Here is a 21,915-nt window from a genome sequence, read left to right on the forward strand (position 1 = left end):
TACTTATTAGATTCGGTTTTATTAACGTCTTCACCTTCCTCCGTTGTTCAGCTTGACAAACATTGGGCAATATTGATGTGCACATGCCCAGCAGTCGCAGTTGTATCCAACAGACAGATTCCTCTATAATAAATATAAGACACATTTTTAAGATTTGTATTTTTTTTTTTTTTTTGACCAAAGACAAATATATTTACTAATCAAATGACGTGCTTCTAAAATTTACATTGTATATTACATTGTGTTTTAAAGTTAAAATTGTTCACATTTGTGTTTCTGTGATTTACCATTCTCTACCATTTGAACTCTAGGAATAAAAACTGAAATTATAAATGAATGAATGAATGAACAAATAAATACATAAAGCATAATAAACATGCATATTTTTGTAAGGATCTTCCATTATTTATTTATATGTCAAACTCATTTAAAGACAACATGCCCAAATTACTACACTGCATCCTCTGTCACCAAGCTCATTTTTGCCACCATAAAGAATAAAAAGGCAGTTATGTTGTAAACATTAACTATTTTCAGTATGCAAATGAAAATGCTTTTATTAAAAAACAAAACAGTAAATACAGTATGTCTTTCAGAGAACACTGGAAAAAGTGTTGTGACCAAAATGTTATACAACACAATGTAAATGTTTCAAACTCACAAAAAAACACCATGAAGACATGCATGTCAAGTGTGCAATATATTTTTAATATGGAGCGCTATTTGTAACTATTGTTTTCATCACTGGTTCTGTAGTGTATTCATTATGAGCTTATAATTAAAACAAAGTTACATCTTCTGCAAAAATCAAACCACTGCAAAGTCTAATCACTGATCCAGGGACCATTTCTGTGTGTGCGGGGGATAAAGAGTAAACGAGGTGAGTCCTTGTGCATGATGGAGCTACAGCGTTATCCTCAAACAATCCTGTAAGACAGAAAGGAAGGAAATATTAAATTACATTCAACTTATACATTACACTGTGTTTTGTTTAGACCATAAAAGCAGCCTCTGTAAAAACTTGAGAGTGTGTGTACGTGACAGTGTGTGAACGAGACTGTCCCCGGTCTTAATAATGCCAAAGCACAGCGTCCTTAACACACACTAAACCTCTCCAATACTGCTCCGGAGCGCTATACAAAGCTAAGTGTATCCCATCATGCATCATGTTTTGGAATAAATCGTCAGACTTTTTGCCGAGATCTCACAAGAGGTCATGGGAAGCTGTCCAATGTACAGTATGTGAAATATTGATAATTAGTTATTAAAAATCTCTGTAAACACATAAGTGTCCCATAAGGCAGTGGCTCCCAATCCTGGTCCTGGAGAACCCCAACACTGCACATTTGAGATGTCTCCCTGATCAAACACACCTGATTCAACTCATCAGCTCATCAGTGAAGACTCCAAGGCAGATAAGAGAGACGCCAAAACCGTGCAGTGCTGGGGTTCTCCAGGATCAGGATTGGGAAACACAGTCATCAGGTCATGAAAAGTTCGACACACACTTGTGGTTATCATGCTCACTCGAACACTAGGCCAAATACAGGAAAGACTTCAAATAAGTAATCAAGTGGTCAAGTGAAAAGATGGCAAGTGTGGGTATTTGGACAGTGCAACAGTTTAAGAAACAACAAATGCTGTACAAATTATAACAGCAGGAATGTTTGATAAAAGAGACAAACTATCACAGACTTACTGCTGCATATATCTGCCTCCGCAGCTTTCTGTCTTCTCCATTTCTGAAGGAATCCCTCTCCAGAAACACCACTGGGCTGACTGCCTTTATGTCTTTTCAGCTAAAAATAAAAATAAAAATAATAAAATGGGGAGAGTAAATAAAATTGAATTATATAAAGAATGTTAATAATGATCTGTGAGCAAAATATTTAGATATAATAAATATATATAAATATATATATAAATATAAACTGATATGAATGAACTGCAAAATGGAAAAATACATGTTTTATTATTTATTTTTAATTTGATTTTTTTTTTTGGGATTTACATTAAAAGGTATTAAAAGCATGGTACAGAACATATGATTACTGTGATATCTGTCATATAAAAGCACATAAAAACACTAACATTACAGTGATACAAACATAGCTGGTTTGGTGATTATTGTATTGTTGTATTGATTAATAATATACCATAGTAAAACTACAGTTACAGTTACTAATGTCCCATTTACTGTGTTTTAACTTCACATTTCATTTATTACTATTGTAAGTGTCGTGATTACCATGATTTTACTACAAATACAACTTACATCATTAATCCTGAAATTAATAATAATATAAAACTGTTCGAAGGTCTATGGCACCTCACGTGACAGATAGAGTTTAATCAGACTAATTAGCAGCTGTGCTCATTTATTTAAACGCAATGAAACTCAAAGACAGCCGCGGATGACCGATATAATACAGCGATTAAACATATGGCACTAATTTGATTAATAAATAAGACAGAATACATTTTATAAAAGGCATTAAAAGAGCGTATTTACGACTACTCACCCAAACTGTGGAACTGATAGCAAGTATCGCGATGTGTGCTGAATGAGACTTCTTGAACGTGATTTCATAGCGATAAACATCTCATGTCCTCGTGTCAAATTCTGACGCCAAAAGTTTCCCATTGAAAGCAATGAAGGTCGTAGTGCTTCGATATTCGACGCCGAGAGGCACATTTGGCGTCATAAAAGTGACGCTAGGGGCGCTTGACCATGCTTCGGTTTTTGACGCCTTTGGAGTGAGAATGGGTTGAAAATAGAGCTTTACATGACCCCACTCTAGAAAGAAGAGTCTGAGCTTAGCTAGAGCCGGAGCACTGCGGATTGGAAACTCTCTGTGCTAGTTGACATCTTAATGATTTCTTTTGAGAAAGTGAAAGTCAAAGCTTCTTTTTTCATGGAGAAGAGAAATTTGCTTTTTCTTTTCCTTATAAAGATCCACAGCATTATTCAGCAGAATAAGAGGCATTTCTCAGTTCAACCTTTTGATGCACAGTGCTTCTTCTAATTGGCACTTTTATGTCCAAGGCCTTGATGTATAGAAGATTAAAACTTTTTCATATGAAGATCTTAAAAACAGATCATGTTTTCACTTATTTCTAACAAAAAGTTTTATTCTAAGATTTAAAAAAAAAAAAAAATTCCCCATCAATCTGAAACCGTGGAAATATGTCACAAAAATTCATCTTTTTACTTGTTTAAACTTATGAGAGTCTAACTAATAGTGAAATGAACATGTATGTAGTATTGAAAATGAAAATGTACTATTGCAGTTAATCATAATGTCACTTCAGATGTGGCAGAAACAACACTTTAATTAATCAGTCTGTGAAGTTAGTGTTAGCAAAACAATGTTCATTTTATAAAGAAAAAACAGCAACAACTCAGCAGTTTATTTTTAAATGAAAATTGTAATTTGCTGTTAAACAATACATTATTTGACGTGCTGGAAATTTTATGTAATGAACTAATTACATAATTCTAATGTTTTCATGTATATTTTTTTTAGACATTGTTGGTAGACAAATGAACCAGTGAGAGTGAGAAAAGCATATTTTAAAAGAGTTTATTTTCTATACTGCAAGTCCACAGGGGCAGAAGTTCCTGTAACTGCAGAAACACCCATACCAAAAATACAAGGACATCAAATTGTGCTTGCTGAGGAAGAGAAGGTGGTGTCCACATACAGTACATCTGGCCATGTATATTTTTTCTTAGATGCTGGTCCACTTTTAGTTACAAAGTGGCCACAGGGGTAAAAGTGGAGGCTTGTGACAGTGTCAGACGATCTAATTGACCTTTGTGGCGGTTTGAAGCATGTGATCGGTCTGCTCAGGCTGCTGACACAGCTACAGCTGACAGATAGTGCAGTCTCTTGCTCTCTCTCACACTCACTCGTTCTCTGCATCAGCTCAAAAACGGCAAAGGAAAAGACCCGTGGGTCTGCAGTAGGCTGAGGTTTGGCACATGGTTAGATGAAAACCCTAGTTAGACAGCTTACAGTAAGGAAACTGAATTGTGTTTATTGACACACTCGTGGATGTCCTGCAAATAAACTTTTTGGTCCCTTGATAGCATTACAGCACACATTCTGTAAACTTCTTTCAAAACCTTTTGAAGAAAAGGACTTAAACTACCCAATGACAGTCACCTTTATCAACTCTCTGTAACTTAATTGTATTTTATTTCTTTCACCACAGCCTTCTTGAATTAGACCCAAACAGCACACATGAACTCTTTGACACTCTGTCCTAACCGGATGTGGCATGATACATTTGCAGCCACAAGCAATTTGCTTGTCTACACTGAAAGGGAAAATTTTGTTTTAGAAACAAAATTGATAGTAGCACAGCCAATAAGAGCAATTAAGAGCAAAGTATTGGTCCAATGAGTTTTCAGGGTGGGCGATGCTACATAACAGAAGTAGAATATAAAATAGTAATAATAATAATAATAATAATAATAATAATAATAATAATAATAATAATTATTATTATTATTATTATTATTATTATTGTTATTATCAATTTTAGTTTTTGCTACTTAACATTTTTGTGGAACTAGTAATACACTATCATTCAAAAGTTTGGGGTGAGTAAGAATTGGAAATATCTATAATTTATTTCAGTATGTATTTAAACTAGTTGTTTTAAATTGCAATAATATTTTTAATATTCTTTTTTCAATCATTTTACTGTGTTTTTTTATTAAATGAATTAATTCTTGGCCAGCATAAAATACTTATTTCTAAAGTATTTAAAAAAAATCTAAATTCATCCAACCTTAAATGGTTGTATGTGTGTGTGTGTGTGTGTGTGTGTGTGTGTGTGTTTTCCAAAGAAAATAAATGCTAACATAAAATTATTTATTAAATTGAAATTAATTTCCATTTTCACCTTGTTGTGCCTTATCCTGCACTCTAATTAATAAACTAATTACAAAATGTGATTGTTATTGTAGTTTCTTTGAGGTTTACAGTGTTTACATCACACTGGGTATCAATCAGCTCGCGCCAGATGAGAAAAGGTCCCAGAGGACCTGCCAGATGGCTGTAGGAACATGTGAAGTAATTAAGCCCTCCAACTGAAAAGTTCTGTAATTGATCGCCTGACGTATTTGTTCTATAAGAAATAAATCTAGGTGGATGGATGGACAGATAAAAAGATAGATACATAATTTAGACGAAATGAAGTAATATGTCAGTTGCAAATGATGTGTGGAATTAAGTGAACCTGCTGTGACGTGTGGAGTCTCTTCAGGATTTGTTGAGGCTGTGCGTATGTGTGCATGTGTGTGCATGATGGACGATCTCATTGGTAGCAGCCCAGAGCCTAATGAAGCAGAACAGGCATTAATGAGAAGAATGTTCATGAAGACATTATTTAGCCCGTCGTTTTCTCTGATACTGGGACATGCATTGATTAGAGTTAGACTCTTGAAGCAGCCCTTGACTATCAGATTATCTAAGTTAACACAGAATTTTTTTTTTAACATTTCATAATAAAGAAATATAATCCAGAATAAGAAGCTGATAATCAAAGTGAAAATTTTCATTAATAGACTTGTGTCATGACACAAGACAAGTTTTTTATTTATTTATTTTTTCTTCTCTCTCTTACATAAAATTGCCCATCCAGAGCTCTTTTATTATCTATAGTTCCCTGAGATAAAGGGAGGGAATCAGGATATGGTTCTGTATAAAGATTGACTAGACGCAAACTTGCTTTCATGCATCTATTTGACGGATTTGAGGTCTGCTCTTTGAGGCTGTGCTATGTTATCGCCTCTGTCTGAATGTAACAGCTCCTTCTTCCTCCTTCTTGGCTTTTTCATGCAGGTATCAAGAACCTAATGAAAAAAAAAATGTTGCTTGGTGTATTGCAAAGATGAGCATACCATACCATACCATACACCATCAGTAGATCATGGTTCAAATCAGTTTCAATTAATTTATAATATTTAAATAATAACTGCAACCAACTATGAAGCTGCAAACCATGGTTCATATAAATTTTGAATTGCATTTTCTCAAAAAATAAAAAAAATATGTATTTATTTCATACCACCTGAACCTGACTCATGCAAATCATAGTTCAAATCTTCTCAAAAAAAGTTTTTATTTTTTCTTTATTTCATACCAATTGCTACTCACTATCAAGCTGCAAATCAAGTTTCAATAATATAAATCATTATCAAAAATAATAATAATAATTAACCACTTGCAACTGACTAGCAAATCATGACTCATGTAAGTGTAATTGTAAAGTTGAATTCATAAGAGACAAGTCCGTACTGTTGTAATGTCTGTAATGTCCATATTTTTTCATAGTTCCCGTATGAATAGAAAATACATCATCAATGAGAAGAAAACTAAAGTCAAGTTTTTTAATTTAATTGGGCAAAATTAAAAAATTAAAAATTAAAAATTAATTAAAAATTAAAAAAAATTTATGCATAATTTTATGTGCTAAAGTTTTAAGTTTTTTCTTGCATGAAGAAAAAACTAAACAAAAGCTGGCACACTTACTGTATGTGTGACCAGCACCATTTTGAGATCACGACTTGCATTGTGTTGCAATTGGCCGAGGTATTACCTCTACTAATAGTACTGATAATATGTTCACTTTATTGCTTTCAACTTTGATTTACAAGAAATAAACATAGTACCAAAAAAAAACAATATAACAATCAACACAATATACATACTCTAGAGTCAACAGCACAGTCCAGACGTACAGTATAATATTAATGCAAACTTTTAGAATGTAAAAATAAAATGTACTTTTTACTGAGTCAACACTTGCATTTTACCGTTAATTTATATTATTTTCTTTCTCGTCTGTTTTTGCCTGCCTACTGTGTCTATCTTGAAAACAAACAAAGGTAAGCCCCTTTTTACTTTTTATTAAGTGTTTGCAAATATTGTATCATGCAGTCTGCCTTTGTTATGCATGAGCAGTGCTTGTGCAGTGGATTTGTGTCTTTGTTCTTGTATTTTCCTTGTGTCTTATGTTGGGGAAAATGAATAATTTGTCCCCTTGCCAAAGGGTTATTACATAACATATTTCATTAAGTTTTCTCGCATCTCGCATGATCTCTCTTTCTCTCCTGTTCATTTTTTTTAATTTAGCTTAATTTACATTATTAACAGTATCCAACTGCAATCATAATTTTTTTTATTAATATTAAATATTTCTTATTTCTCTACTCCTTGAAGCATCTCCCTAAAATATTAGTTTAGCTTTTAATCAACACACACAACAGGGAAGGAATTTAATGATAATGTTATTTGCTTCTCTTAGGCTAGGCTCTGTAACCAGCTCAGTATTTCTTATCGTTCTCACAGTGGATAAATCCAAGGCCACAGCATTCAGAGCCCCATAATCCTGTGCTCTGCTGTGCTTGATGAATATATTGGATGGCTTCAGCTTTTTCTCATACTTGCAGTGAGAAGGTTTACAGCGTGTTAATGGGTGTTGCTGTTCACACATGTACTCTTCAGTCTTGATTTGTGCCAATATGGAATATATTACAATTTGTTTATTTACCCTACGTTTGTACAACTGTTCTGTATAACTCAAAAGGTGATTGAAGTTATAAACTTCAGGAAGGACACAAAGGTTTCAGAAAAATACCAAGTGCCATCAGTAATGAAACATTGTGATTGAATCAAGAAGTGAGAGGATTATTCTTTTGAATAGAATCTATTCAATGAATTGTTCGAATCAGTTCACTGTGTGAATGATTCATTTACGAGTGAGATTGATATGGTTCTGGAAGTCATCTCACTGAATTGATACAATTTCAGTGGTTATTCTCTAAACTTTAATGATATATTTATAATACATTTATTTTGCAATCTCTTTGAAGCTTGAAAGCTCCAGTCTCGTTTTGTTGCACCACATTCTTCAAAATTATTCATAGAAGTTAGGAACAATAGAATGGTGTGATGTCATTTATTAAGCACTGAAGTCTCTGTTTCACAACAAGAAGTCACCACATGAAATGTTATAACCTCATTCGGAGCAACCCTTTGATATAATTCTCTGCTCAGCTCACAAATGAGATGAAACAATTTTGTTTCATTTTTTTTTTTCTTAAGGTCATGCCAAACGCAATGGAGAATTTTGATTATGTGGTTGCTTTCCATATCAGAGTGATATTGATCATATCCTCTGGAAAGATCAGGGCTGGTAATTTCAGGTTGATCCTGGTTTGGTTACACGGTAGGACTAGCGATCAAAGACTTTAGTTGTTTATAGCGATGTTCAGTGAAGCCTGAGAGAAAAGAGGTGTCCATGATTGATGTTGGTACAAATGTATGTACAAATGTCAATACAAAAGTGTATATGACACTGAGCCAGTGGGGGTTTGTTAAATCTAAGAAAAGTTTCCGGAAGTGTGAAGCACACATGCACATCCATGTCATGAGCACTTGCAAATATGGAAGCCATAGTTAGGTTGACTTTTGCACATTACAGGTTTCCAACACCCTCTGCCCAACCAAGTTGGGCCACACACCTCTTATACTTGCTAAGCATGCTTTCTTATGCCGGACATGTGACCTTTTGCAAATGGCCCTCTAAAGGGTTTTGGAGGGGTTAAGGTGGTGTGACTTTTCCACGCTACAACGACATCACAGATGCAAACTCATTAGCAATGACACTGAAAAGAATGTGAGCTGACAGCATCCTGTAATCATTAGTAAATGAGCGAATTACAAACCTCATCATGGGCTGGTCTCTATTTCAGAGCCTGGGATGGGTTTCTTTTTTTTCTTCTCTCCCTGAGGAAAGTGTCAGTGAAGAGCACCATAAATTATTTGTATTGCTTTGTTTTGCTGTCGTGAAAGTCAAAAGTGATTTTTAGAGAGCTTATGAAATTGTCTTTTGCACATTAGTTTGGCCTACTACCAAAGAAATCAGAAGTTGCTTCTGCTTCTTCTTAAAAGCTGACTAATTCCAATTGAACCTCATTATTTTGACAGGAAAATACTTGCTCTCCCTCTCTTTGCATGTCTGAGAGAAACACATATCTCTCTCAGCTATGTGACAGCAAGTTGGACGCCTTCACACTAGAGTTTATGGTGTCTCTAATATGCTTCCCATTCATTTAGATGAATTAAAGTGTATCTATTGTGCCATTTTTAAGATGCCTAATGTTTTAGGAATCTCATGCAAGGTAAAAAAAAACCTTTTGTTTTAATTTTGCAATGACTATCAAATCATTCGTTTACAGCAGTTCTAAGTTTCAGTCTTTCTAAACCCTCATTTACATGAGCCTACTAAGCTCTGATTGGTCAGATGGCCCAGTCTGTTGTGATTAGTCTACCGTGTACTGCGCATGTTGGAATCGATACACCCATTGCCATAGTTCAGTATTTTGAACGCTCTACAAATAATATTAAACATCTGCCATTTATCATACTTAAAGGTTGTGATTCAATGGAACTAGCTAATCCAAATAAGGATTAGCTGACGTTCAACGTTTTCACAACCTTTTGTAAGCAAGAGGGAATGACAACATCAGGTGTTCCCCAACTGTGCTGTCTGGGCTCCGCCTTTCCCACATCAGGCCTCGGAGAGGCTTTTATGAACAGAAAAGTGTACACAAAAAAGGAAATAAAGTGTTAAAAAAACAGGGGATCTGGTTTCCTTTTTATGCTGCCCTTTTGTTCCAGGTCTCACGCACTCATGTTGGGAGCCTGGGAAAGGGTGGCGATTGAGGAAGGGGGTGATGATGATAATTAGAGGGGGGAGGCAGTCGACTCATCACAGTATTTATTAAAAGTTGCCTCTAGGCAACATTGTACCACAATGGACAAATGAAAACAATTTGACATTTCCATGCAGAATATATCGAGCATAGCGTTAGTTCAGTCAGGCCACGTTAGTCACACTTGCATCAGCTGACAGTCAGCTGTTCTTGACGTGTGCCAATCCAGTCTTGACACCTATCACCTGCAGTCTATTTAAATTGTCATCCTTCAGTGTCTCTTCCATCGCATCACTGCTTGCAATTTACTACCTCCTCCAACCCCAACTCCACCAACTGAACTGTAATACGATCTAACTTTGTTCTTTCTTTACAGTCTCTTCATTGGAAGCAGTCTCTATCACATTTTGTTTACAACTCACGTAATGGTGAATTGTAATTATGTATGCTTTTAATGGTTCTGTTCTGTACCCCGGGGGGGTTGTCTTGCTGCTCTCCCCGCTCTGTCCAAGCATGGCTGCATGGACAGGCGTGTGGAGTGTTGTCAAGAACATAACCATACCGCCAACACTAACCGTATGCAATTATAATCGTCATAAATATACTTGACGGAAGTGGTCCTGATTAAAAAATAAATAAATAAATATATATAGAACACCCATATTTATCTAGTTTAAATTAACAAATCTCATATTTAATAAAAAGTAACATTTCATATCCAACTGTTGCTCTATTGCAACATTGGACCATCGTGAATCACAAATATTGCCAAACCATCATAGTTATTATATCAAAACAAACAATGAGAGTTGTTTCAAGGTAAAACATAAAAAATCCTAATATGCACCTTATCCTTTCAAGCATGCACATACACACAATGACCTGTGTGTTCACAAGCACATTATACATCAAGTGGAGGAAGAAATTCACAGATACACAATTACAGTTATGGCCAAACATTTTGGCACAAAATGACCAGCTAACATTAATTGACTAATCATATCATCAGCACATATGAAAGTGTGAATAAGTACTAGTCAGGAGGTAAAATCACTATCATTCTAATTAACTGTAAGAGCAGACTGATTGCTATAAAAGGAGGGAAGAAGCACATCCAATCATTGTGTTCATGTTAGCAATGTTTACCTTCAAATAAACACGCTCAGCCATCATCGCTTCGCATCAAAATGGCCTCACATGTGAGGAAATTGCTACAAAGAATATTGCACCTGAAATAACCATTTACTGGAACATCAAGAACTTCAAGGTGAGAGGTTCAGTGAAGAGGTCTTCAGGACTTTCGGAATCATGTAACCACCAGTGCAGAGCTTGCTCAGGAATGGCACAGGTTGAGAACATCTGCACTCTCAGTAATCCAAGATTTTTGGACAACAGCCTGTGGTCATGAAGGGCAGCAGGGAAGCCACCTCTCTCCATGAAAAAAATTCAAGAACAGACTGAAATTCTGCAAGAATTTCAAGGATTTGACAGCAGGAGACATGAGGAGTTGCAGGAGTAATACCATGGAATGGTTTAAACAGGGGCTTAACGGGGGATCCAAAGCCCTCTATTGGCTTAACGGGGAATCAGGAGCCCTTCCCTGGGCTGAGCTGGGGATCAGGATAGTGCTTAAAGGGTGCTTGCCCTGGAGGAGCAAACAAAGCATACCATTTTTGAGGACCTGGCACTGGAGTGAGCGTTGGGGCTGGAGCCAACACTGGAGCGAGCTCTGGACCTGGGGCCGACCATGGAGCAAGATCTGGGACTGGGGCGGACACTGGAGCAAGCTCTGGGGCTTGGGCCGACACTGGAGCAAGCTCTGGGGCTTGGGCCGACACTGGAGCAAGCTCTGGGGCTTGAGCCGATACTGGAGCGAGTGCCACATGAACGTCTGGCAGGCTTGCCACATGAACCACTGATGGGCTTTTCACATGAATGTCTTATGGGCTTGCATCATTAACGGCCAACTAACTTGACTCGAGAATGGCTGGCTGACTTGACCAGGGAACGTGGTCCAAATCGGGATCAGAGACTCTCCAGACACCGGATGACTGTCTCCTTCCATTCTTGGTCAGTTGTGTCTGTGAGCTCCACAGGATGATGGTTTGTCATCCTGATCTGGAACAGCATCATGAGGGTTTCCCTCTCAAACTGATAAGGGTGAACGACAGGAACGCACTCACAAACGTGTAAAAAATAAAATAAAAGAAACGGGGAGAAAGGCACTTTTATTTTCGTTTTTAGGTCAGCTGTTCTGTCACATTTCACACACAGGCACAATGATCGAGGAGTTGCAGGAGTAAAACCATGGAACAATCCTTAATCATTTCACAGAAATCAAACACCGAATAACACAGAGTGCAGGGGAAAATGACATTTAACAGCTGACACCAAACACTGGGACACACAGGGCTTAAATGCATAAACTAATGAATCACACCTGGTAACAACATGAACTAGAAGGGAACACCTGCACTCAAACTAGAAACTATCAGGGAGCAGGAACAGGAAGATAACCAAATAAGGGCAAGGAAGGCAAATGGGGAGCAAAAATCACACACAAAACATGGGACAGATTGTGATAGGTGAATGCTACCATAAGTCTTGTGCCAACAGTGAAGCTTTTCGACCAAAGGGTGGGCTCTCTCATAATTCTGCCTGAAAACAAAGCCATGTATAAAGAATGGTATCAAAACTACGGTGCCTTTGAGAGGACATGGTCGGTTCACTTAGTTTTGTTGTGGCCACAAAATAATAATTCGTGGGAACATGATAATATGTCATGGCCACAAGATATTAATTTGTGGAAACATCATATCATGTCGTGGCCAACTACAACTTCTTATGTTGAGGGAACGACATGTTTTTCTCGTGGCCACGAGTTTAATACATAAACAAACCTGCGTGACCATAGCCACCCGGGATCATCAGAGATGGATTCATTAATATTTTATTTTGAATTAAGAAATAAAATAAAAGCCTTTAAAACTTATGAAATGCTTATCATTGTTTTTCAGCATTAAAACGCGGAACAATAATCTACAAATACTGAAACAGCAAACTTTGCACAACACAACATTTATGTCACTGACAAAACTTTTGTACACAACTGTGGTGTGTAAATTACTATTCTTATAAATGAATTACAAAATCAAGCAAAAACGCAAATAGATTTGAATAATAGCTCTTTTCTTAAATCATATCATATACTTGTATTCTAACCTAGTATGCCTGCATGGCCTTTAAATTACACCGTCCATAGTGCAATGCTGCCTCAAGGCAACATGCAGTTTTTGTAATTTCCTATGATACATTTGTTCATATATTATGTAGAGTTTTTGATTTTATTTACTCACCAGTGAAGGTGACAAGATTTTTTTTGTTTGTCGTGACATGCACATGTCCTGAAAGTGGACACAAAATGGAACCCTGTGGATCATATGAAAACCTTTTGCATTTTCATCAATTAGTATTTAAATTCTCCTACTCTGAGATAGCTTTTATCAACTATATGGGTGTCTCATTCTATAAAAAAAAACAAAAAAAAACACCTAAAATAGGCAATGCTGCCTGGAGACAACTAGTGAGCTCTAAAGACAGAGAGTGAAGTTCTCAAGCGGCATTGAAAATCTGTGTGAAAATCTGTGTTACACTTATACTTAACACTGACTCTGGCGAGTGAAATTTAACTATATGTTAGCCAATGGTTAATAACGTTATTTGGTCATTTGGCATTATTTGGTTGCCTACAATGAAAATTTTGTCTTATATTCAAGTATTGTATTTGTAGAGGGTTGACCTGAAATCTTTTGACTCTCTTGAAAAAGAAGGCGACAATCAATTTATCTCTACAAGTCGATGACAGTGTGACCTCCTCTTTGGTTTGCTTTATGAAAAATGTAAGGCAATACGTAGTTAACATGCTGGTTTGGAAAAGAGGCACAGCTGTATCATTAATGCTGCAAGCTGCAAACGTACCAGGAAGCCATGCTATGCATGTTATGAGTGTTTTTAAACCTATAAAAAGCTTCTGAAGATTTTCTTGTTGGCAGGTGTTGGTTTCTGAGAACCTGTTGAGATTGTGATCTCTCTTTTAAAAGTACAAAAAATTAACAGCTTTGTATTGTATCATCACATTCATAATGACTTCTGAAGAAAAGCAAAAAGGCTCTGGACTGGACACTTACATCTGCAGGGTACTAATCCCTCTTTAATACTCTCAAGAGAAAGAGAGACGAGAAGAGAGCGATTGTGAGCGAGGGAGGAAAAGGACAAGACTTCTAAATCAATAGCAAGTGCTGTCATTGTTGTTTGTGGCATTATTCTGCTCTGCTGCTATGAGGAGACTCAATAGATTCATTCATTAGCCGCTGTTACTCACCCAGCTCTCACTTCACCACCTGGGAACATGTCCTTCATTTCTCAGTGCATCACAGATGAGTATGCACTTGAATAAGTGATACACTATGATGGATGTGGTTGGTTTGTGGCCATATACAGGTAGTACATGATACACATTTATTTATTTTTAAGGGTTCCATTGGCTAAGATAAGAACACAAAGGGAAAAAATGTCCCTTAGGAAATATTTAAAAGTAGTTTCACTCAACACCAAGACTGCATTTAATTAAATTTAATATGTAGTTTAAAATGCTATTTATTTTTGTGATGGCACAGGTGAATTTTCAGCCACCATAACTCCAGTCTTCAGGGGTCAAAATATGCTGATCTGGTGCTTAGGAAGAATGTTTTATTATTTTCAATAATTGTTTAGGAAAAGAACATAATTTATTGAAATAGAAATCTGAGTAAAATTATTAATTTCTTTCAAAAACAGTAGTAATTTATGGTATATATTTATGTGTGTGAAAGGTAATATCACAGACATTTGGTCCGATGAATTAAAAGCAAAGTAACAATTCTGTGTAATGATAGTAAATGGTAGTAATATTGTGCACAAATATCAGGATAAGCAAGATGTTTCTTCGGAGTGCGCATTTTACTGAGCAAGACATTTAAGTTACAGGCACAATTTTATGCATGAATGGTTTAAGACTATACAAAATAATTTCATTTTTCCTTTCCTTATAGAACCAAAGCTCTGGTTTTGTAAATAAACGATACGTTTCTTGTAGAATTGTAGTATCATTTGTAGTATTCTTTCTTTGTGGCTTTCAGCTTTAGATTCTGCATAGAGCTGATCATGTCTCTTTAAGTGTGTCATTTGTGTCTGTGAATTGCACTCAAGTTTATTAAAGTAGCAGGACTTACAGTAACGCACTAATGGTTTTACCCTCTGATTTAATGGCAATTTTTTTTTTTTTTTTTTTTTGGAACAGGAAAATCTTTGGTTCAGTATTTTAGGTCTAACATCTTATTTAATATCCCACAGAAAAAATAAGCCATACAGGTTTGGAACGACATGAGGGTCAGTAAATGATGACCAAATTTTAATTGTTTGAAACCGATCTCTTTAAAACTAAGTCTACTGAACATAGAAGTACATGGGTTGTGGAGGTAAAATCCCAGTCTTTGTGTTGTCCTTCAACATGTGGGAAATACTTTAATTTAGCTTAAAAGTACAGCTGAAAGTCTACAAATTGTCTTTTAGCTTAAAAGTACAGTTGAAAGTCTATAAATTGTCTTTCAGCTTAAAAGTACAGCTGAAAGTCTAGAAATTGTCTTTTAGTAAATCTTACACAGCACTTCTTCACCGGAAGCTTTAACCCAATCCACAATCTATAAATCACATTCCCCTTGCTGACACATTCTTGTCACTATCAGCAGAGAAAAGCTAAGCTCTATCTTATCCCTGTGGTTACAATAAGGAAGTCTGTGATATATAGCTTGGCACTCAGAGTAGTGAGCAATTAGTATGCTGGTTTATCCTCAGATTAAAAATCATTTCATTTCCATGACTGGGGTGACTTTGGCTAAAAATCATAATGTCCTTCATGTATTATCCATTGGTTTTGACGGCCAACCCGAATCAGTGGGGCCGCTTAAATCCAAACGTGATTATTAGAGTATACTTTCTAGATGCGCAAGGTCAATTGAAATATTTCAATTAAAAAAATAAAAAAACAAAACAATGTGAGATCCATGGCATAGCATGTGTTGCAGCCACATTGAGCTTTGGTGCTCATATGAGAGATATTGGTTTGAGCCCATCCTGCATTGTATTCTCATTCCCCATCTTTTATACCCAGTCTTTTTATCTGCATTGCCTGTCGATGAAATTACTAAAATATAAATGCTGAGAATGTGCACGAACAATGCTATTGTGGCGAGTGGGGCGGGGCCGAGAGGCGTGGGAACGAGGAGTGAGGCCAGGTGTAGTGATTGAAGATGAACTACACCTGCGCCCCACCGCCAGTATCGAGTCCCACGTAGGAGATGGAAGGATATAAAACTGGAGCGACGACCGTGAAGGACGAGAGAGGACCAGGCCTGGGATATTATTTTATGTTTGCTTTTTATTTTATTTTGTTTTGTGTTTATTTTTGATTATTAAAATGTTTTTGATTGTGCGCCGGTTCCCGCCTCCTTCTTCCCGATGTATGTGGAGTTTCATATCGTTACAGCTATTAAATTGGTACATTGCGTTTGTTTATTCTCTTTAGCAATAATAATATTGGTTTTCATGTGTCCATCTCTTGTAGTTTTGTCAATTATCACTATTGTATGAAATACTTTGTGGATTGATAAACAGGTTCTGACACTTCAGCTCCATTATTACATTTACGCAGGTGACCAAAGTATATTAAAGTGACACAATAATTAAATGAGGGTCAGTACTGTTTCAAATAGACTGATGAGTGCTATTCTTCTAAAATGCCAGGAGATAAGCGTATACATTATGAATGGAGGGAATTCAATTAATTTGTTTCTGGGAACATATAATTATATCAGCACCTCTATTTTGTGTGACAGAAGGATTTTTTATTTTTTAGTATTATTATTTTGCTGTGGGGAAGTTAAATTTCTATTTTCATTGCATTGGATAGCCTGTGTAACCTTTTCATGTAGTTCATTGTACAGTTTATCATTAGATTCTGTTTCATCAGTTAAATATCTCTCAGTTTGATTTCAACTGTCCAAATTTCCTCAATTCATAGAGTAGAAAAAACATCATAGGCAAATGTACTACTAAAAATAATATATATATATATATATATATATATATATATATATATATATATATATATATATATATATTACAATGATAAGTTCAGTAAAATTAAAATGTACTAAAATGCATAGTATGAATATCTATTTCCCCAGAAATTATTTGGATACTTCTGAAAACTCATGTCAGGCTTATAATGTGCACATCATATAATTATACGCAAATTATCAAACCAAATGACAATAAAATGATGATAGATATTTTCTCAGGACTACTTCTCATTTTTCTGAACCATTTTTTAAATTTTAGTCCACACAGGTTGAATGACACTAGAACATGTTTATGTGTTTAATATAGATATACTGGACATTATATTACATCATATACATTTTTAAATGTGGTTCAATTATCCCGATGTTTTAAGTGCTTTTAAGCGTATAATGAATTACCTCTTCATGTTTTCATGTTGTTGTTTTTTTAGAGAAATGTGTGTTTAATAGCTCTAGTGCTGGCAATAAGCCACTTTTAAGATGGCTAATACACACTTTGTGTGAACAAGAAAGGCAGAAATCTCTTCCCTTGTCCTCTGAAGACAGCTGTTAGTCATGAAAGAAAAAACGTCAGAGTGAGGGTGACCTACCTCCTTCCTGACAGAGGTCATGTCTCATCCTGACCGAGTTGACCTCTTGCTCACTCCTTCTCTTTATATCATTTATGCATTTCAATTTCTAATGCCTTCTGCCCACTAATTTAAAACTACAGTCATATTGTGGCCTCCATTTAAAGAGCTCACATGTTGGCTGTGACGTTATATTACATACACAGCAAATGTATTGTGTATATTTACAATTTATAATACTCACATAACTTATATATACAAGTCAGTCTGAGTCTGGCTAAGCAACACTTTCGTTATATGTGCTTTCAACTCCACATGCCCTCTAGCAGACACAGAGCTGTCTGGATGCTTTTCAACATTTATGTGTATGCATTTGTTTGATATGGGGAAAGCCTGACATTGTGCATTATAGTGGAACAATAGAAACATTAATGCCGTGTTCACTTTCAGTCAAATATAGCTGTGCACAATTGTGGTCTGTTGAGCCAGCATAGGCTACTGTTAAACTTAGATGTACTACTTGATGTGTTTTTGTGTATAAATTGGTAATAAAATATTACCAAAATATTTATATTTTACCTGCAGTCATGGTGAGTTTGAGAGACAAAATAAAATGTGTTTGGTAATTTAATATAGTTCCTTGTTCATTCATGTTCATTCATAATACATTGTCCGATGCTAGTTTATACAACTTGAAGTTTTAAATGCATTTCAAAATATGTAGAAATTAACAGTAACCTATTAAAAAAATGCTGTAAGAGTATAGTTCATTTTTAGCTCACAATTTAGATAGCTATATTAATATTGAAGTGTTTCAGTAATTGTACAAGGACAATTTCAATAGCAAATTAAGATTACTTTTTTACATTGCTGTTGCCTGCTCTAGATGATGTGTGAGATCTCTATGATCAGGTTCAAGTGCAAAGTTCTTCTACAGCAGTTTTCTCAGACACTTCCTGTTCCCTTTCAGTCGGTCACTCTCGACGCCACGTCGGTGACCGACACAAAATGGGATATCACTTCAATAGACCAATCTACTTTGAGTGTAAACTAAACGAGCCAATGCACATTGGCATGCAATTATTGCATCCAGCTGCCGCTGATCACAACGTGAGTATAAAAAGGCAGCAGGTGCAATGCATACCAGCTTTTCGCTTCGAAGCCCAGCAACAGTATCGTCCTGCTTACCTCAACTGTGTCTATGGTGAACTGCGAGTTCAGCACGCTCTGGGAAGCTTCCTGTGTTGGTGAGACGGCATTTCAGCAGCACCTCCGATCCAGTGGAACAACCATTAAATCCTTCCTAGCCCCCTTCTATACCCTCTTGGGACCTGACTCTAGTGCTTAAATCACTACAGCAGGGCCCATTCGAGCCTTTGCATTCAGCTGAGCTCACGTTTCTTTCATTGAAAACTCTGCTCCTGCTTGCACTGGCCTCCATCAAGAGGGTAGGGGACCTGCATGCATTTTCGGTCGACGATTCGTGCCTAGAGTTTGGGCCGGCTGACTCCCAGGTAATTCTGAGCCCCCGGCTGGCTACTTGCCTAAGGTTCCCACTACACCCTTCAAAGACCAAGTGGTGAACCTGCAAGCACTGCCCCTGGGGAAGACAGACCCAGCCATGGCTTTGCCCTGTCCCGCCCGATCATTGAGGTGCTACGTAGACTGGACACAAAGCTTCAGGACCTCAGACCAGCTCTTTGTCTGTTACAGAGACCGACAGAAGGGGAGTGCCGCCTCTAAGCAGAGATGGCCCACTGGATTGTGAATGCCATAGCCCTGGCTTATCAGGCTCAGGGTGTGCCCTGCCCGTTCAGGTTTGCGAGCTCACTCAACTAGAAGTGTTGCATCCTCCTGGGCGCTGGCTCGTGGTGCCTCGCTGACCGATATTTGTAGAGCTGCGGGCTGGGCGACCCAGGGTGATGTGGCGTCTCCGTTCCCTCCTTCAGGGAACGAGGGTTACCATACGTAACTGAGACGTTCTTTCATGACCTGTCACTCAGGTGTAACAAACTTCATTCTTTCTTCATTCATCAAACTCTGAAATTGAAAAAGATGATGCCTTTTCAACTTTGACTCTTTATTTATTTATTATCATTTTTTTCCAAAGCTGTGTTCGAGCTAAAGAATCCTGGATGTAGCTTCCTCATCTGTCTTTTCTCTTTGACAGCCTCAGTTGTCTGGTTTCACTTTTTTTTTTTATCTCCCTTTCGGCTGCCAGAATAAAAGAGAGAGAGAGAGATGCTTTCTAGACTCCATGCAGCTGTGAGAAAACAATTGACACACTGCTGTCAGGCCTAGGGCACACTGGGTGATTAGAGAAATTTGAGATGATGTGAAAAAAACACAAGGCTTCACACAACCAGGCAGATGAACCAGTGTGGTCAGGAACTTCTGGGATTGGAACTAAAAATCCTAAAAATGGTGTATATTCTCATAGAACCCATTTTGAACTCATTTTCATGGTGCCCTTTCTCACCGAAAATAACTCACATGGCAGAGGTTGTGCTTAACACCATATAGTGATTCCAACCCGAATTCCATGACAATCGCAGGAGTGGATTTAGTGCTTATTTGAACTGGAGTGTTAATCCCAATATCAACAGTCTTTGTGTAATCAAGACTACAGGGTTACATGAAGCTAAAACATTCATTGATTTATGCAGTTCTCTTGTATTCTCATATTGGCCTATCAATATTTGATTTAGCAGCTAATGAAACTAAGATTTTGGTTTAATACAGTAAAAAAAATCACATACTGTAGGAACCTGCAACAGTAAAGGAGTGTTTTATGCAGACGGCATCTAGATGAGGCAGTAAAACAGCTGCTTTAATGTGGCAAAGATTTGGGCCATTCCTCTTGGCGTAGCTTTGAGACCAACATGCAACATCTGTTTTCTAGAGACTGTGAGACCAGCAGAAATGCCGCCTGACTGCGACGTTGGCATCGGCACACATGCAAAGTGACAGCCGGAGCTCTTCGTGCTGGGTGATCTACAATATCCAGCGGCAAAAAATGTGTCTTCTGGCACTGATATATCATCAGCTCTCATGGATGGTTCTGCGACAGCTGGCTGATGCAGGCCTTGTGCTGGGAGTGATTTATCCAGGCAGAAATATCTACTGATTGTGTTCAGATTCAAATGCAAGGAAGTTCTTCTCTCTTTGTTTACTGTACATACAAAATACATAAGCCTACAGATATGCATATATGCATAAAACTACATTCAAAGAGGTTGCTTTCATAGACCTATTATTGTTTTTACATTGTCTGGATTCATTTAGAAGAACTTTATGACGGATCTTCTTCATGCAGTGTAATTTTTCTTTATTTTTTTTAATTTCATTCTTTAATTTATTTGTTCAATACTGTATATCTTAACAATATTAGTTATCAGACTAGATCGGTAAGAGTTGTAAATGTTTTTAAAAGAAGTCTCTTCTGCTCATCAATCATTAATATGATTAAAAAATACAGCAAAACCGTAATATTGTGAAATATTTTACAATTTTCAAATGTAATTTATTCCTGTGATGGCAAAGCTTAACTTGCAGCAGTCATTAATCCAGTCTTCAGTGTCACATGATCCTTCAGAAATCATTCTAATATGCTGATTTGCTGCTTGAAACATATATAATTATTATCAGTGCTGAAAACAGTTGCATACAATTTCTTTTAGGATTGTTTGATCAACAGAAAGTAAAAAAAAAACTGCATTTATTTGAAATAGAAAGCTTTGTAACATTATTAATATGTTTACTGTCACTTTTGATAAATTTAATGCATCCTTGCTAAATAAAATAATTAACTTTTTAGCTGTAATTTCTCAGGTTTCATGAGATATTAGGATTAAGGAAGAGAAAGAGGGTGTGGGGTTTGCTTAATTTCTCAGATTTGTACTTTAACACTTATAACTTCTACCTTGACCTTAATAGGTCCTGTTTGTAAGATCCACCCATCAGCCCAATGACAGAATCCAACAGTGTGAGTGATGCTATAATGCATGTAGGGTTTTTTTTTTAACTTGCGCTTCTGCAAAGTTCATTTCACTTATCAGGATTTAGGCCCAATCCCAATTCTACTCCTTACCCATTCACTTTCCCATTCCCCTTTGTTTTGCACATTCATGTAATGGGGTAGGGGTGTCCATATGTACGGTTATGTTCTCCGAAGAAACGTCTGCAAAAAATGTTTTGCTAATGTTATTGACTGCACGAACATTTTTCTACTGATATACGCTGATTTGGCAACATAAATACTAGTCCGGTAGTAGGTATCTTTTACAGCACGTCTGAGTTTGTTATAAACATCGGCACAATTTCTTCGACGAAGGAGCTAGCAACAATGTATGATGACGTGTAATGGTGTAGTAATGGCGTCCTATTTCTTAGGGGGAATATTTTCAGCCCTACCCCTTGACACTCTGTTCCAAGG

The 21,915-nt window shown here is 36.7% G+C and overlaps 1 protein-coding gene and 1 long non-coding RNA gene across 2 annotated transcripts in view; one reads left to right on the forward strand and one right to left on the reverse strand.

The window, feature by feature from the left end:
* The window catches only part of LOC127946186 (contactin-associated protein-like 2), a 361,215-nt gene that overhangs the window by 84,589 nt on the left and 254,711 nt on the right, over positions 1–21,915 (forward strand). The gene's annotated exons all lie outside the window — the stretch shown is intronic.
* Positions 167–2,772, reverse strand: LOC127946187 (uncharacterized). The gene is made up of 3 exons (XR_008151022.1): positions 2,523–2,772; positions 1,700–1,799; positions 167–927 (listed from the first exon to the last, which is right to left on the reverse strand). It is a non-coding gene; the product is annotated as an uncharacterized LOC127946187 (long non-coding RNA).

This window comes from Carassius gibelio, chromosome A24, assembly GCF_023724105.1.
Source record: "Carassius gibelio isolate Cgi1373 ecotype wild population from Czech Republic chromosome A24, carGib1.2-hapl.c, whole genome shotgun sequence".
Taxonomy (NCBI): domain Eukaryota; kingdom Metazoa; phylum Chordata; class Actinopteri; order Cypriniformes; family Cyprinidae; genus Carassius; species Carassius gibelio.